This window comes from Camellia sinensis, chromosome 9 (assembly GCF_055761805.1).
Source record: "Camellia sinensis isolate YWXY chromosome 9, ASM5576180v1, whole genome shotgun sequence".
In the NCBI taxonomy this organism is placed as follows: domain Eukaryota; kingdom Viridiplantae; phylum Streptophyta; class Magnoliopsida; order Ericales; family Theaceae; genus Camellia; species Camellia sinensis.
Genome location: NC_138969.1, coordinates 93,805,110 through 93,822,162, shown reverse-complemented (window position 1 = coordinate 93,822,162; position 17,053 = coordinate 93,805,110). Strand labels below are relative to the sequence as shown.

The window sequence follows — 17,053 nt, the reverse complement described above, 5'->3', positions numbered from 1 at the left end:
ACACCCTCACTGTATTCCCCTCCCCCATCACACTGCCACACACAACTCTCTGTTTTTCCCCTCCCCCACCACACAGTCACATACCATATACCAATGGCATAAAAATAAAAATTCAACAAAAGCAAAGTAAAGCACACCAACAGATGTAATTCAAAAAGAGTGCACCAACTAATAAAAACCAAAAAAAATCAAAATTAACAACCAACATACCCCAAAAAGATTCAACATTAGAAGGATCCACTGCCATTGTCACCTTGATACAAATAAATAAGCAATTTTCCTAAAAATTTTGCTGCTAAAAATTCTTTTTTTGACTTTTTGAGATGACTTTTTAACGATTATACTCGTCACGATAAGAATTGGTCCCAAATGTTTTTTATAACAAAATTCTCCACGATAAGAATTGGTTTCAAATGATTTTTACAACAAAATTCTTATTTTTTGAAGACAAAAAACTTTGATACTTAAAATTTTTATTTATTGTAATGTATAATGTGATCATGAACAAATCACAATGTCATAATGATAGTCATGGTGGACCTCATAGACTTTACTGTCATAGGCTCAGCTGAACCATCTCATTTATGTTGGTGGACTGAAGACAAAATACTCCTAAAAGAAGACAACAATTTAATCTATAACTACATGATCTTCCAATCTAATTCAGTTCCTCCAAACTTTTACTGTGTTTGGATGCTTATTGATGGATTGTGGCTGTCTTTGACATTTGTGTTAGTTTTGTAGGTGATGGTGTCCTTTTAGTTAAAATTTAGAATTATTTTTTACTTAAAAATGTGTGTTAGTGTTTTTTACTTGTCTTAATGTTGCTGAATTGGATTGGGTTGACCTGGGTTTTGACATTGTTTTGCTTATTGAATGTGTCAATCTTTTGGTCCTTGGTGTTTCCCTCGGGCACGTCCTATAAAGGATTCTATTCCCAGAGTCCCTGGTCTTCCATCAATGACTTCTGGATGGTCGGAAATGATTGAGTAGTTCTGGAAAATAAAATAAAATAAAAAATAAACAGGGGCAAACTATAGTAGCAACACTTGTATTTCTAGTAAAAAGGAAACTCAGTCCAATCCATCCCACCAAGCTCTGTAAGAGAAACTATTAGTGTCGGTGCCAGTGTTCAGAGTTTAATGAAACTAGTCAACCAAAGGAAATATTAGATGATTTTTTCTACCTACAAGAAGAAATCTTAGTCATCTAACAAAATGCAACAGTACAAACATTTGAGTCAAAAACTAATGATCAAAGTACAACATAAATAGGGAGCACACCTTGTCCAAATTCATATTAAGATGAATGAATTCCACTAAGGAAGCAGAATTAAAAATTTAACAAGATTCAGAAGAACAATATGGTCCAAATTCATATATCATCAATTCAAAGCAAATTAACAGTGGTTGTACTACACGAGATTAAAGAACTGCTCAATTATGATGATTCACAAATTAAGGCATTCAATTCAATATCATGTGAAGCTATCATGCCAAATACATGTTATTATGATGAATGAACGTAGTTGCTTTTTGCTAGCATGACCAATTCGAAAGTCCAAATATTAGATTTAATTTAACACAGCAAAAAAATTTGATCAAATTTTCAACAAGTATTAATTCAACTAAACATTTCAAATACATATATATATATATATAAGTTTTCTTCCAATTGAGTATCAGTTGATCTACAAAATCATCAAATAATCATCAAATGTGTTTTGGCTACCTTAACATGAATGCAAACGCCAAACTTAAAAACTTCACAAAATCGAAATTGAAAATCAATGCACCTTCTTTGTGTGCATCATCAAGCCATTGCAAGTGTAGATCCTAGCATCTTGAAGCTTCTTCACATCTCCGACATTGATTCCATGAGCAATCACTGCAAAATCACATGAATACAAACAAAATGAAATTATAAATTAAACTTCGATTAAGTTAAAACAGAGCACATGCTGATCCAATTTCTATACATGCAAAACCACAAAAATCCATCACTGATCATGACTATTGAACTTACAGTAAAGATATATAGACCAAAATTAAAAGTAGCTCAAAAAGATATGTGAATCTCAGTATAAATCAAAGTTACTCTGCAATGAATGAACACAGATATAATATATATATATATATATATATATATACATATAAAAATATAACAAAAAGATTGATTCGAACCAAAGCTTCATAGCTGAGAGAGAGTTAGATTGACTGAGAGAGAGAGAGAGAGAGAGAGAGAGAGAGAGAAGAATTTTTTAAAAGAAAATCTAAAGTTTCAGACCTTTGATTCTAAGAAATATAGGCAAGTGGAATAAAGATATAAATTTTTTAAAAGAAACCAATATTTCACAGAAGAATGAGAAAAAAAAAAATCTTAGCAACCAAACAGAGTTCAGAGTTTCAATTAAACTTACCAGATCTTTGGGCTTTTTCTTGGTGTCCCAATGGGCACTGAAGAACTCCTCCTTGCACTACAGTGACTCAAATACTTAAGTTGAATACCTAGCAAGCTAAATAAAAGAAATCAAAAACAAGAGTGATGGAATGTAAATCAATGAAAACCAGAACAAATAAACAAATCACATCCTGACAAATAAAACAGCTCCAGATCCCACAACCTATGTATTGCAAAACCAGCACTATTTTTCTTTTTTTCTTTTTTTTTCTTTTTTCTTTTTTCTAAGGAGTAAACAATCTTTTCAACAAACTCAAATGAGTCCTTTTCATCTCCTACTACTGCAGAATATATATATATATATATATATATCTCTTAAAATCCTTTCTAAACTATTTCAAAACATATTTCTCTGTACTTGCTAATACTAAATGGACTGTCAACAAATTAAATTCTATGCCAAAAACTAAAATAAAACACAATTTCCAACTGCTCAAAATAGTATTGTGGCTGAAACATAAATCCAATCAAAACTAGAAGAAAGTAACAAATAGAATTTAGACCTGATATTTACAGATCTGATCGGAGAGATAGCAGATCTGAGAATAAGATCTACGTCTCTAGATCGTTAAACTCACGACCCATCTCGATTATATAAACCGCTAATTGCCTGGAGACACTAACATTGCACTCAAAACCCTAGACAAAATCCATTCGCCATGAACGAGAAAAGCTTTCCATGTATCCCATTGCATGGACTAGAAAGAGCAAGAGACCACAAATGAAGAGAAAGAACACAAAACAAAAGCAAAAATGCAAGAAATACGCTAGATTTGGGGGAAAAATGCAAGTGAATCTACAAACATCAACCAAAAATATATTCCAAAACGTTGTTTTAACCATGAGATTTTACAGATCTTGAGTGAACTTAGTAAATCTAGGTTAGAAAACCCTTACCTTGAGCCCTAGATCGATTTAGATCAGAAGGATTCAAACAATCTCGAAGATATACTCTCAGGTCAGGAGGGAGAACAAGAATTTCTAGATCAAAATCACCAAAAATCGATGGAAATCAAAGAACCAGCCCTCTCTCTCTCTCTCTCTCTCTCTCTCTCTCTCTCAAGTCGCGTCTCTGTTCAATCGACTGAAATCGAAAAGCATATCATCGCTAAAATTACCTTTGTAAAAGGGCAAAAAAAATCCCCTATTTCACGTACACAAAACCGTGCCGTTTTACTGGCACAAATGTTACCCTTTGTTTCATACCATGTTACACCACCGTTTGCTAATAAACTTGTCTAGCATAATCGGGAATTTAAAAGATTTGTTCACAGATTGGACGGCATTTGCCAAAAACGCCACCAAAAAAACGTGGTTATATCTCATTTTTCCTGTAGTGTATGTAACTTTCCTTATCTAACTGTCAACTTCTAATATTATTACTTCAATTTTTAAAAGCACATCTACTAGGTGAGCACACCGTTTAGTTAAGGCTAAATGCATCTCTAATCACAGGAATATGATGGCATTATTTTCCAATTATCAACCAAGATGCAACACTTGATGAAGAGAACAAGTATCTCATGATTGATGCATCCAACAATAATGTGAAAATTTTAACATTTTTATCCAAGCAACAACGGCTTATATTAATTTGCAGTAATGATTTAGAGCTCTAAATCCACCACTAGTGAGGTGGAAATGGAGGAAAAAAATAAAAAAAGACACAGCATACACTGTGGCAGTGGGGGAGACCGACTGCCACACCACTAGTGGCACCTCTAATTAGAGATGTCAAGCTTTATTGTTAATTTGTTAGTGAATGTGTTTGGTGAAAAGGGATATGATATGAACTCTTCTCCACATAGCAATTTTTTTGTTTTGAAAAAAGGAAATGATTCGTACTCAAACGACGACGGAAATATCCAATAGGCTCCTCACACATTTCAAAAAAAAAAAAAAAAAAAAAAAACTAGTCTAAACTTTAGAGAGATGAAGGACGTTTACTTCAAATTTATTGACTTCAAATGTAAATTAAAATCCATGACCTTAATGCTGTGTAGGATCTTGATTTGACAGCAAAACGAGAAATGCAATTATTCATATTTATTTATTTTTTATGGGAAATATTTATTCATTTTGTCAATTTTTCCCTAAACCAACTAAACGTTAAAAAAAATAAATACATAAAAAAGTTCAATTTATTTTCGTTGCTGGTATTTTCCCTTCCAATTCAAGATACAAACAATGTTTAAAACTGCTGGAGAAAGCATTTTCCAAGAGGCAGATTAGTAAAAAGGAAACTAACTCGAGGGAAAAGTAAGAAGATGGTCATGGAGAAAGAAAAGGTGAATTAGAAGGAATGAAATAAGTTTTATTTACACATCTATATCTATAATCTATAATTGTATAAAAATGTTCAATTTCATTGGTGAAAAACCCATAATATAAACCAACTTAAATTACAAATCCAAAATTAAATGGTGCAACTACTTAATATGCTTTACAATTCACTCCCAATCTTGCACCACCTTGCTTCCTTGTTTACTTTCCACTTCATTTTTCAACATTTGATGATGAGGAAAGATTAGACTGAAAGTTTAGTACATCATCACAACTAACATAGACCACCCGAAAGATGTCATACTTGAATTGAAGAGGAAGGTTATCAAAATAAGGCAAAATTGTCTTACGATAATCGGATGTTAGAATCCATGAGTAGCACAATTGGAGGGATTTCCATACAAAAAGACTCACTGCCCTTGTTTGATTTTGGTTTTGACACTTAAAGCACACTCCAGAAACTGCACCATCCATCTTTGCAAAGCGAGATCTAAATATGGCTAAGCATGCATAAGGAAGGTCATTTATGTCATCATCCTTCGGAAGGATAATAGCATTCATGGAAATTGTATCACCAGTTGAAAATCTTACAGCCGAGGACCCATCTCTTGATTCTCCGACACATGCATCAGAGAAACTATGATCAACTAAGATCGCCATGCTTGATACATTTGCCAACATCGATAGCTAAGTGAGAAAAAAAAAATGAAGGACAATATGAGAAATACAGAAAAGTAAAATTCCAAGCTTAGAAGGTCCACAAAATGATTGCATATTTCAAAATACATGAGTTTTCTTTTGTTTCTCATTGCTACAAGATTTTATTTTGTTTTTTTAATTTACTTTTTTTTGTATTGTGGCAGAAAAAAAGGCTGTACTTAATTAAGTTACACTCTTGTATTGGTTTATAGTGATAGAGTATAGGAGGGGTTAGGGCTTCTTGGCCAAAAAGAGCTATCCTTTTTAGAGAAATTTTTTTATTGGAACTGCTAGAAAATCTTTTTCAATTTGTGTTCAAAATGTGTTTAATTAACATGCTAATTTGATTTGATTGAGTTAAAAGTAGTGTAGACATTGTTCTAAATCATTGAAATTCTAGGATATTTTACAAGAAGACAAGACATCATTCACTACAACATTTTCTTAGTTTAGTGACATTTGAAAGTGCCACAAAACTATTCTTCTAATGACATTTTTTGGTTTTGTGGCATTTTGAACAAGTGCCACTTCTATCGGTGCCACAGTAGATACGAGTGCCACGATAGATACTTGCAAGTGTCACTGCACCATCATGACTAAAAACTTTCAATGACATTTTAATGTCATGGTAGATATTATTTGTGGCACTATCAAGCGCCATTAAAAAAAGAGTTAGTGACACTTATAAGTGTCATTACACCATCAAGACTGAAACTTTTCAGTGACACTTTAATGTCATGGTAGGCACTATTCGTGACGCTGTCAAGTGCCATTTGTGACGATAATTCGTTGTAGAACAATTTGATCTGCTCTTGCAGAGACTCGAACCGCCAACCTCCCGCACCATAAACCTTATACACCAAACTCTTCCCACTACACCTCTATAGCACCATATAATTATATATGCAACATATATTATTTATATAGTACATACATTTATATTAATATAAAAGTATATGTATAAACATAATTATTTTATTGAACATAAATTATGTAAAATAAACTATTTACTAGTAAAATAAAAAAAGACCACTTTTGGCGACAAAATATTTTTTAGTCGCCAATTCTATACTTTTGGCTACTAATTATTTTTAGTTGCTAAAAAACTTAACTTTTGCCAACCAAAATCGGATTTGGTCACCGAAGATGCACTTTCAGCTACCAAAATTTTGGTCGCCAAAAAATTTAATTTCCGCCTTAGGATTTTAGTTCTCCCGCGCTAAAAATAACCACTTTTGGCGACTAAACTTATTTTTTAGTCGCCAATTATAGACTTTTGGCTACTAAAATTTTTTTAGTCACCAAAAAGCTTTACTTTTGGCTACTAAATTTTTTTTAGTTGGTAAAACCCATATAATCAGTGACCGAAGTTATTTTTAGTCGCCAATTGTAGACTTTTGGCTACTAAATTTTTTTAGTTGCCAAAAAGCTTTACTTTGGGCTACTAAATTTTTTTTTTCACTAAAACCCAAATAATCAGCGACCAAACTTAGTTTTGGTCGCCAATTGTAGACTTTTGGCTATTAAAATTATTTAGTCGCCAAAAACCTTTACTTTTGACTACTAATGTTGTTTTGGTTACTGAAAGCTATACTATCAGCGACCAAATTTTTTTTGGTCAGGAAATTTAGTCGCCGAATATGCTTTTTCCTGTAGTGTATATTGAGTTTAATTTATTTATTTTTAATCATTTACTGCATTGTAAAAATTTTAAAAATATATTGGCATTTTTTATTTTTTCAAAAATGCCATTATAAGCTTGGAAAGTTTTTGACTTAGTGGCATTTCTCAAAATGCTATAAAATATTTGTTTATGAAATTTTTCACCTAAGTGCCATAAAAAGTAATTTGCACCTACCTAGTGTCCTGGCATTTTTTAAAAAATGCCATTGCTACTAAAGTTTAGTGGTATCTGTTGGTAAATGTCACGAACATAATTTTTTGTGTCATTATTTTATAAAATGCCATAAAATTGATGTGACATTTCTTTATTGAAATGCCACTAGAGCTTTATATGTTTGTGGCTTTGTGGCATTTATCTAAATGTGTCACCAAATATTATTTTTGTGGCATTTTCTAAAAACATGACACTAGTATAGTGTCACTAAAGTGTGTTTTTGTTATAGTTTTGTGACATTTGTTCATTGAAATGTCACTAGAGCCTTTTATGTTTATCGTTTTGTGGCATTTTTCAAAAACGTGCCACTAAATATCATTTTTGTGGCATTTTCTAAAAATATGCCACTAGTGTAGTGCCACTAAAGTATGTTTTTGTTGTAGTTTTGTGACACTTGTTTATTGAAATGTCACTAGAGCCTTTTATGTTTGTCGTTTTGTGGCATTTTTCAAAAACGTGTCACTAAATATCATTTTTTGTGGCATTTTCTAAAAATATGCCACTAGTGTAGTGCCACTAAAGTATGTTTTTGTTGTAGTGATTGTTGTTTGCTTCTTAGTTGCATGAAATGCAAGTGCAGGTGGGTGGGGGTGCGAGGATATATAAGAAGAGTTTTAGGTTGAGAGTGCTTAGGAAAGCATTTACATCTATATCTTTATTACTTGAGTAACACAACATATATATTTTTAAATTAAAATTAAAATTTATATATTTTATAGATTTATAGCACAATCATCGAGTAGGCACACACCCACTAATATATATATATATATATATAAAGCTCTCTTTGGATTTATGGATTTAAAATAAATAGATTTGACATTAATAATTTGATAAGTATAAGCCTTTAAACCAATGTACTATTTTAGATTTTGATATCAACAATGGATGTGAGAGCTTTATAATGATAGATTTCAATTAACTTTGTAAAAATAGCTATTTGAAATCCTCTCATGGAAGATTATATTCGTACAAGGATATTAACTAAATATATGAAGCTACACGATTCTATCTGAATAAGAATGTATTCTATCTCGATTTTTGCTTTGAACCGCAAAATTACAATTCTAAAGTGAAAACACTCCCCGAATAGTCGATTCCTATAACTAAAGTTTGCTTTCAAAAGAAAAAATAGAAATAGTTCACGAATTTCAACAGAAATCACAACCATCTTGCCACAAATGATTTGCTTGTTTCAAACAGAACAAGCAATCCCCACCTAATTAATTGTTCTTAAATATGCAGCAATCTCTGATTCTACTTGTGAGGATCCAAGACCCATGTCATGTTGGACTATTCTGGTATTGATTGGCTGCTGTCTGCCATCTTTCTCATTCCCAGCTCCAAATTTAAGCTATGGTTAAAATATAGTTCTCAATTTTTATTTTTTTAAAAAAGAAAGAAAGAAAAAAAATCCTCATCCAAATGATACAAATTTTTCTCTTTTTTTTTTTTTTTTAATGACAAGGAATCTCCAAGGCAGGGGGCATTTGGACCTATCCAGTAGAGTAAACCCCCAATACTAGCAATCACTCTCAAATCACTGGTATCTGTTAAATTTGAGAGACACTAGCAACAATTAAACCCAAGATATATGTCTGAGTTAATGGCTCACTCCATAGTTAGCATTGTTTTAAGAAACAGGCAAGGGAATGTATATGTTCTGGGTTCTTGAATCCCAGACAAAATCTATCATAGGCCAAGAATTTTGCATATATAGAAACTCAGTCTCCAAAAAAAAAACCAGGACATCAATCTGACCAATAGTCCAGAAAAACACTTACAATGCAACACTTTTGATCAACAAGCCAACATACCAAACATGGGATTGTGGATTTCAATACAAATTCAGCCACTGATCTATTCTAAATGAGATAATTTTGACATGGTGTATATATAGTACCTTGTAGGCTTATTAACAGAAATTCAAGTAATGTCTTGCACACCTAAAAACCAGTTGTTTATTAATTGTGCTGAGATTGATCTATGCCGAAACTTGTTGAAATTGGTAGGTTCTATGATTAGTTTTTTGGGCAAAGTTCGCAAAGAAATTTTCATAAAGGATTGTATCATATTCATAGCAGCAGTTCAAAGAGCCTAATTAAGAGTATATTTGTTCAACTTACGAGTGTTGCATTTAGTAGCTTCTTGTTCTCATTAGATCTCTTCATCCATGCTCCATACCATATGATCTGAAGAAAGAGTGTGAGTGAGCCAATGACAATACCCAAAAATGATTAATAATAAAAGCTACAAAAAAACAATAAAGATTGGATATGAAGAAAAGAAAGAAAAAGTTATAAGAATCTATTGGTGAAATTACAAGAAAATGACCAGAAAAAATTATGAAATTTTGGTGACAAACAAATTTAATCAAGGTGAGGCAGCGCATAAAACTCGTTCTTTTTAAGGAGATTCAAGCACGATAGGCAAAGGCAACAAACCAATACAACATAATTTTACATTAAGCATATATGAATGAAACATAACATTGTGTTATTGTTTGATAAGCATATAGTTAAATAAAAGGAGAGAAATCTAAATCTAATCATGATGAAGATCAAGGGTGATATAGATACATACAATATTAACATGGATACTCCTAAAAACAGCAGAGTGAAGACAACCAAGGGAAGAAGTGCATAAAGAGAAGTGCTTGAGAGCATCCAATACTTCATCCACAAGTACTACCATTGGCCTGAATGCATAAAAGCTAATCTCTAAATTTCTGTTATTGAAAGGCACAAAACATGCCATCTTTCTTTCTTTCTTCTCTCTCTCTCTCTCTCTCTCTCTCTCTCTCTCTGTAAATGACTGAAAAATGGAGAATAAAAGCAAGTGGAGAGAGAGAGAGAGAGAGAGAGAGAGAGGAACGCAGACAATCGTGGGCATTTGCTTAGTCTTCTTTGGCTTCTTTCAGCTTTTGAAATTCAGTCACAAATAACATGAAACATAAACACAAGGGGAAGGCTACTTGGCGCACCCAGTTTGGGTTGTATAGGACATCTTCTATGTAAAAAAATATAATTTTTATCATAAAATATTTTTTTTATAAAAGAATAGTATAATTTTTTATTTTTTACAAAAATTATAACTTTAATTATATACATAATTTTAAAGCGGACATTATAATTTCATCATTCATAACTTATATTACAAAAAAAAAATTGTAACTTTTATCACAAAAAAAAGACTATTTTTTTCCCCCTAAACATAAATAAGCATAAACCATAGAGACGTTGGAAAAGACAAGTTTTTAGTCTTGTGCCTTGACTAAATCTAGATGCTTATTAAACAAATAATAATAATTATTTGGTATTATGATGTCTACAAGACTACAACAAACATATTAACTCTGCGTGGGACACGACATTTTGACGGTGGCTGGTCTAACAATTTTTGTTAAGATATTTTTTTGCCAATCAATATAAATTAAGTTATAAGATAAATTATAGTTTAACCCCCTATGATTTGCTTAAAAAATACAGAGTCCTCTTTAGTTTTATTTGTAATACTTAAACCCCCTTATACTTCATATTAAAGTATAATTTTCGACGGAACTATTTGTTTAAACAGAACGTGTGTTGAACGGCCATGAATGATGAGTGGAGCAGTTTTTTCTGCCCAAAAATATATGACAAATGACCAAAATACCCTTATTGCCATATATATACCCATAATGGCACTACAAGAAATGTCACTTTTGGCTACCAAAATATTGGTCACCAAAAGTCACTTATTTAGTCGCCGAAACGATTTAGCGACCAAAATTTTTCGTCGCTAAGCTCGTCGCCTTTACCTTGTCGGCGATAGTATTGGCGACTAAAATTTGTTTGGTCGCTGAAAGTGTACACATTTGGCTACTAATCTTAGTTTAGTCGGCAAAAGGTATGTTTCCGCCACTAAAGTATTAGTCGCCGAATGAGGCTTTTTGGTTACTAACTTGTTGTGGTCGGGAAAGGTATCACTTTTAGCTACTAAATAATTGGTCGCCGAAAGTACACATTTGGCTACTAATCTTAGTTTAGTCGGCAAAAGGTATGTTTTGGCCACTAAAGTATTAGTCGCCAATAGTTTCTTTCTCTCATTCTCAAATCTTTTAGCTACTAATTATTTGGTGGCAAAAACGTTTTGGGTTATGTTTTTGCTACTAAATTATTAGTAGCCAAAACTTTTGATTACCTATTTGGCTACCAAAACATTTGGTGGCCAAATAATTTTTTTTTTGTTTTTTTTTTAAAAAAAAAAATTGTAAACAACTTGTATTCATTTATATTACAACCTGTACCCTGTATAAAACAATATAATCCATCAAGACTAAAATATATTATCAACCATTAAAGCATTCAACAACGTGCACACATTTCAGTTCCAAGCATCCAAAAAAGTAATCTTCAACATCCAATTCTATATATATTACAAATTCCATACAGTCCAAGTCTAATCCAACGTCAATAATTTAAATCCATACATAATTTAAAATCTTGAAGCAAACACTTGAAGTGACTCAAAACATCCATATGGCAGCCTAAAGAATTCTAACACAAAGCACAACCACAACTAGACTTGAAACAATGGCTAAAGAATAACTAAAATGGTCTCTTCTTCGGGATACATTCACCTCTCATACACAAATCCTTCGATAGCATTGAATTTTTTTTTTTAGAACTCATATTAACTAAAGGAGCACGAAAAATGTTAGCAGAAAGCCAAAGCCATGAGCATTAGTCAAATGCATCGTCATCATCATCAGGAAGGGGCTGGCTAGCCGCTGCAGCAAGCTCAGCTTCGTGCCTGTAAAGAATACCAAAGGGATAAGAAACACCACAAATTGATCATTAACAGCAACTCATAAATTTTCATTCCTGGACTCTAATGTTCCCCACAAGTTAAAAATTTAAGAATTGTGAACCACCACCACCACCACCACCACTACCACCAAAAAAGATAAATAAAATCATTGTCTTTCACATCTCCAGTTTTAACTTGTAACCAACCAATTGTCACTAAATTAGTTCCTATGAACATAATTAAGGGAAGACAAGAATATTTTTAGCTATCACATAGTAGCACACAGCTGCAATGGCAGTGCTAAAATAGCTAAGAATTGAACCAACGCTTTGAACAACTAAGAATATGTAGTTTGAAAGGAAATCAGACGCTAGTCTCTGCATACAAACCATAGCCTCTTCAGTAATGAAGTATTTTGGTGTAAGCTCTAGCAGTGCTAAAATAGCACAATACAACAAAAACACTCACTCTAACAGTTGAGTATATGTTGTGAAAAATAAACTTGAGCATCAAATTCTTACTACTACACCGCTTGCTCGGGAGAGAAATTAATGAAAATGTTCTGTGCCATCAAAAAATACCTATTACATTATCAGTCAAATGCATCAAAAAATAAATTTAAAATTCTTAATCCAATGTAAATGCTCCAAGTTCAATATGTTAGCAAGACCTCAATTTTTAAGCCTGCAAGCTCTATTCAATATGAAGAAATATAACAAACTTGTGTAGGAAATAAACATGTGAGGCTAATCAACCAAGCAAGCAAATAAATGAACTATTTCAATTAACTAACTGTAATAAAAGTGACCAAAATCTCAATTTTTCTTTAGTTTCATTTTCAGGCTTCCACCATATCAGAAAAAGCTATTACTCACCACACCTTGCTAGCACATATTTTCCATAGTTTCATTTTCAGGTTTCCACCATCTCAGAAAAAGCTAGTCTTCTTACTGTTTCTCAGGTTTCGTACAGTCATTACTAGCTGTTGCCTTTCACCTTCTACCTCTGCAAATTTGAGACTTATCTCTGAATATCTCTCTTGCATTTCTTTCAGCTCTCCTTCCATACATTTGTTCATTTCCTTCAGTAAATTGGTGCGTGCATTTTTGTTGTTTCAAATTTACAAAGTATTTCATGCATCTAAGCAATGAATATGTGCGTGCTCCAGGTGTTTTAAACGTATACTAGTCTAAAAAAAATTTAAAATAATAGGACACGTTTGGACAAGTGTCGGAAAGTGTTCCACATGTTTCAACATGTACACTCCACTTTGCTTCTTCGAATACAAGTAAACTATCATGTAGTATGATGACACAAGATGATAAATTGGCAAGAGTGACGCCATCATAAATGCAAAACAGATAAAATCAAAATACAATAGATCTATTTGAAATTGAACAGTTTGTATAAAGAAAACATTTTCGCCAACCTGTAATGCAGAGACAGAGCGTGGCAATGGCAGTAGTGGCGGTTGAACTGCTGTAGTAGTAATTGAGGATGACAAATTTGGGGATGCTGAATTAAGGGCAAGCATATCTTTCTGATCAGGGTAGGGGTTCTGTGCAGAAGAAAGAAGAGGCGGCCTATGCTGTCTTGACAAGATGAAGGAAATGGAGACATGGTTAATCTACTAGCAGTCAGAAGTGAAGGATGAGAAGGTGGAGATGTCTTCACAGACAAGGAGGAAGGCATAATGAAAGAAGTAGGATGTTGTTCTTGAGTGAGAGAAGGTGTAATATTTAAATGTACAGAATTAGAAGTGCTAAGTGAAGATACAGGAGCATCATGTGGATATGTACAAGTGATATTGTATACCTACCATCACGAGGCAAGCTCTACAGCTGCATCTTGTACTGATATTGTATACCTACCATCATGAGGCAACTGTAAGATGTATTTGTTGAGAGATTAAATCAAAACATTCAAACAATTACATAAGTTATATTTGATCATGATGTATTAAAGTTTTAGTAATGGAAGATAGAACAAAGGATCAAGTTGAACAACATAATACAAAAGTGATTTTTCAACAAATGATCCGTCATGTAGTCATATATATTCTACTGTAAATTGTAATTGACTGTGAATTATACCTGTAACGCATAATTAGATTATTAATTTTCTCATGTTTTCAATCACAGGCTCAAATCTACAACGAATAATCAATGATAGTTGTGCTGATATTGATTCTAATATGTCTGATTTTTGGGTGATGGTGGCAGCTCTAAAGGTATTACCTCAAAATTTTCTCCAATAGTAAAATTAGCAGTAAAAAGAAGCATTTACTTTTAGGATTTTGATAATTAGTGCTATTATCTTTACTGAGTTAAAATTGACTTTAACAATGAATTCATTTGTTAATATATAAAAAGGAATTCTCAGCTACTGATGTATGTTTATATTTATCACACTGATGCTTTGAAATTAGTTCCTAGGGGTTTTTACACTTTGCGCCCAAAACACATATGCCCTTGTGGTTCAAAAGTGAACAAATGATGCCCATTAAGTTTGGATTGAAGTAAAAAATGAATGGAAATTGGTATCATTAACAGCACATGTACACACGGTAATTGGATTAGGTGAGACAGTAGTAAAAAGACAAATTTTCCCTTATTTTGTCTGAAGAAAAAAGAAACTCACCAGTTTCATCCATTTTTCTTTCTATACTTCCGTCCAGCTCCTCCCTTGCATTTGTCCCTTCCCCTTCAACTCACCCGACCCCACAACCTCCTTTCACCCCCTACTGCACCATACTAACTCCACCCATCCAATTTTTCCAGTCGTCCCTCCTCATTTGCAGCTCATCCTTACCTCCTCTACAGCCAATATAGTCCAATCTTATTGTTGAGTGATTTCCCAAACCCAAATTAAAATCCAAATATTTATATAGGGAATGACATGTATTCATGTCCAAGTGATAGAAAAGACATAAAGTTCCTTCATTTTCCTTCATTTTCTCAGCAACCAAACAGTGGACATCCAAAAAAAGAAGAAAAACCCAAACAGTGGACATCCAAAAAAAGAAGAAAAACCCAATTCCCACACTCTATTTATATGCAACATATACAAATTTTTCCTACCAACTTTTCTTCCAACGTCAACAATAATTCATCTTACCCTCTATATGGCAAACACTACACAATGACATTCTCAAGTCAAGTTATTCCCCAAACTTGACTGGTTATAGATTGTTATTTCAGGGATACCAGAACATTAATCTTCATTCCTGGATAATATGTGATCTTGAATCTGTAATTATTTTGTGCAACTACCACTAAATTGTGATTTCCCCATTTCTCTTTCTTTCATAAAAATGAAATGAGTGTCATCCACAGGTGATCAAATTTCTTGAAACCCACAAAAGAACTGACTGAAGCTATAAAATTAGGGCAAATTTCAGAAGCACTGTAAAGTAACAATTAAGGAAAATTTCAGGGGAAAAAAGCTAATTACCTTTCAAGAAATTGGACTGTGCAGCGAAGACGACAGGAATGGAGTGAAATTTGTGGGTTTTGAGCTTGCCGAATCAAAAACTGTGAAGCTGTATGGGTTTTTGTGAGACAGAAAATAGAGCCAAGAGGGAGAGAGAGGATCTCAGGCGACGGTGACCAACAAGGAGGTGAATCGATGCTCCGGTTGCTGGCCAACGCGAGGAGGAGCGGCGGTGAGAGTGAAGGGGAGAAGAGCAGCGGTGAGGGAGAGGGAGAAGGACGCTGAAGAGAGAGAGAGAGAGAGAGAGAGAGAGAGAGGCGCTATTAATGGTTCAGGGTTGGGTTGGGTTTGGTTTGGTGAGACCGTGAGATGTTTTTATATAAATGGTTTTTGGCGACTACCAATATTAGTCGGTAAAGGTATTTTATAAATCCCTTTCAAATATCCCTCCAAAACATTTTACTTCTTTGGCGACTAACATTCAATTTCGTCGCTGAAAATCAACTTTTGGCGACCAAACTTTTGGTCGCCAAAGATAAAAATTAATTTTTTATTTTACATTTGCCAACTAAAGGTTTTAGTAGCCAAATCTATTCCTATGGCAACTAAAATTCAATTTCGTCGCTGAAAATCAACGTTTGGCGACCAAACTTTTGGTCGCCAAAGATCAAAAATTAATTTTTTATTTTCATTCCGCTACCAAACAATTTAGTAGCCAAAAGTGGGTCTACAATGACTATAAAGGAATTTTGTCGGTGAAAATATATTTTTGGCGACCAAAATTTTGGTCACCAAAGATCAAAAAATAATTTTTTTATTTTCATTCGGCTACTAAACAATTTAGTAGCTAAAGGTACCTCTACGGCTACTAAAATTTCTTTTAGTCGCCAATTGTGATATATTTAGCTACTAAAATATTTTTTAGTCGCCAATTATAATATTTTTAGCTACTAAATTTTTTTTAGTCGCCAATAATCAACATTCCCCTACTAAAAAAAATTAGTAGCTAAAAACTTGACTTTTGCCGAGTAATATTATTTTTGGTAGCCAATTCCGTGACATTTGGCGACTAAATTGTTTTTGGTAGCCAAAAATGGTCAGTAAAAATACATTTTCTGGTAGTGTGGTGTAGTGCAATAGAGCATGGGTTACAACAGGTTACAACAGAGCATGGACCATCACACAGGTTCTCTTTCCCTCATTATATAAATATGCAACAGCATCACCTTCCATGCAAAACTATCACCATCATCTTTTATTTGTCCTCTCATCTCACCACTATCACTTTCCATGCAAAATCACAACCAACCAATATCATCACCATCATATTCCATGTAAAACCAAGTTGCAGATAAGTTAGCAAATATAGGGATCAACTGGTAGCTTTGAAATGAGGGGGCAAATCAGTACGAATGGACACGGAGGGTGGCACCCGGTGGTTCGAAGGCATGGTGGTCAAGCAGAGAGGGCTTTAAGAGGGAATACCATCTA

General features: G+C 33.3%; 1 long non-coding RNA gene across 1 annotated transcript; it reads right to left on the bottom strand.

The window, feature by feature from the left end:
- Positions 1–11,727: 11,727 nt before the first annotated feature.
- LOC114289971 (uncharacterized) lies at positions 11,728–15,922 on the bottom strand. The gene is made up of 4 exons (XR_014340099.1): positions 15,584–15,922; positions 13,950–13,997; positions 13,560–13,722; positions 11,728–12,133 (listed from the first exon to the last, which is right to left on the bottom strand). It is a non-coding gene; the product is annotated as an uncharacterized LOC114289971 (long non-coding RNA).
- Between the last annotated feature and the right edge of the window lie 1,131 nt (positions 15,923–17,053).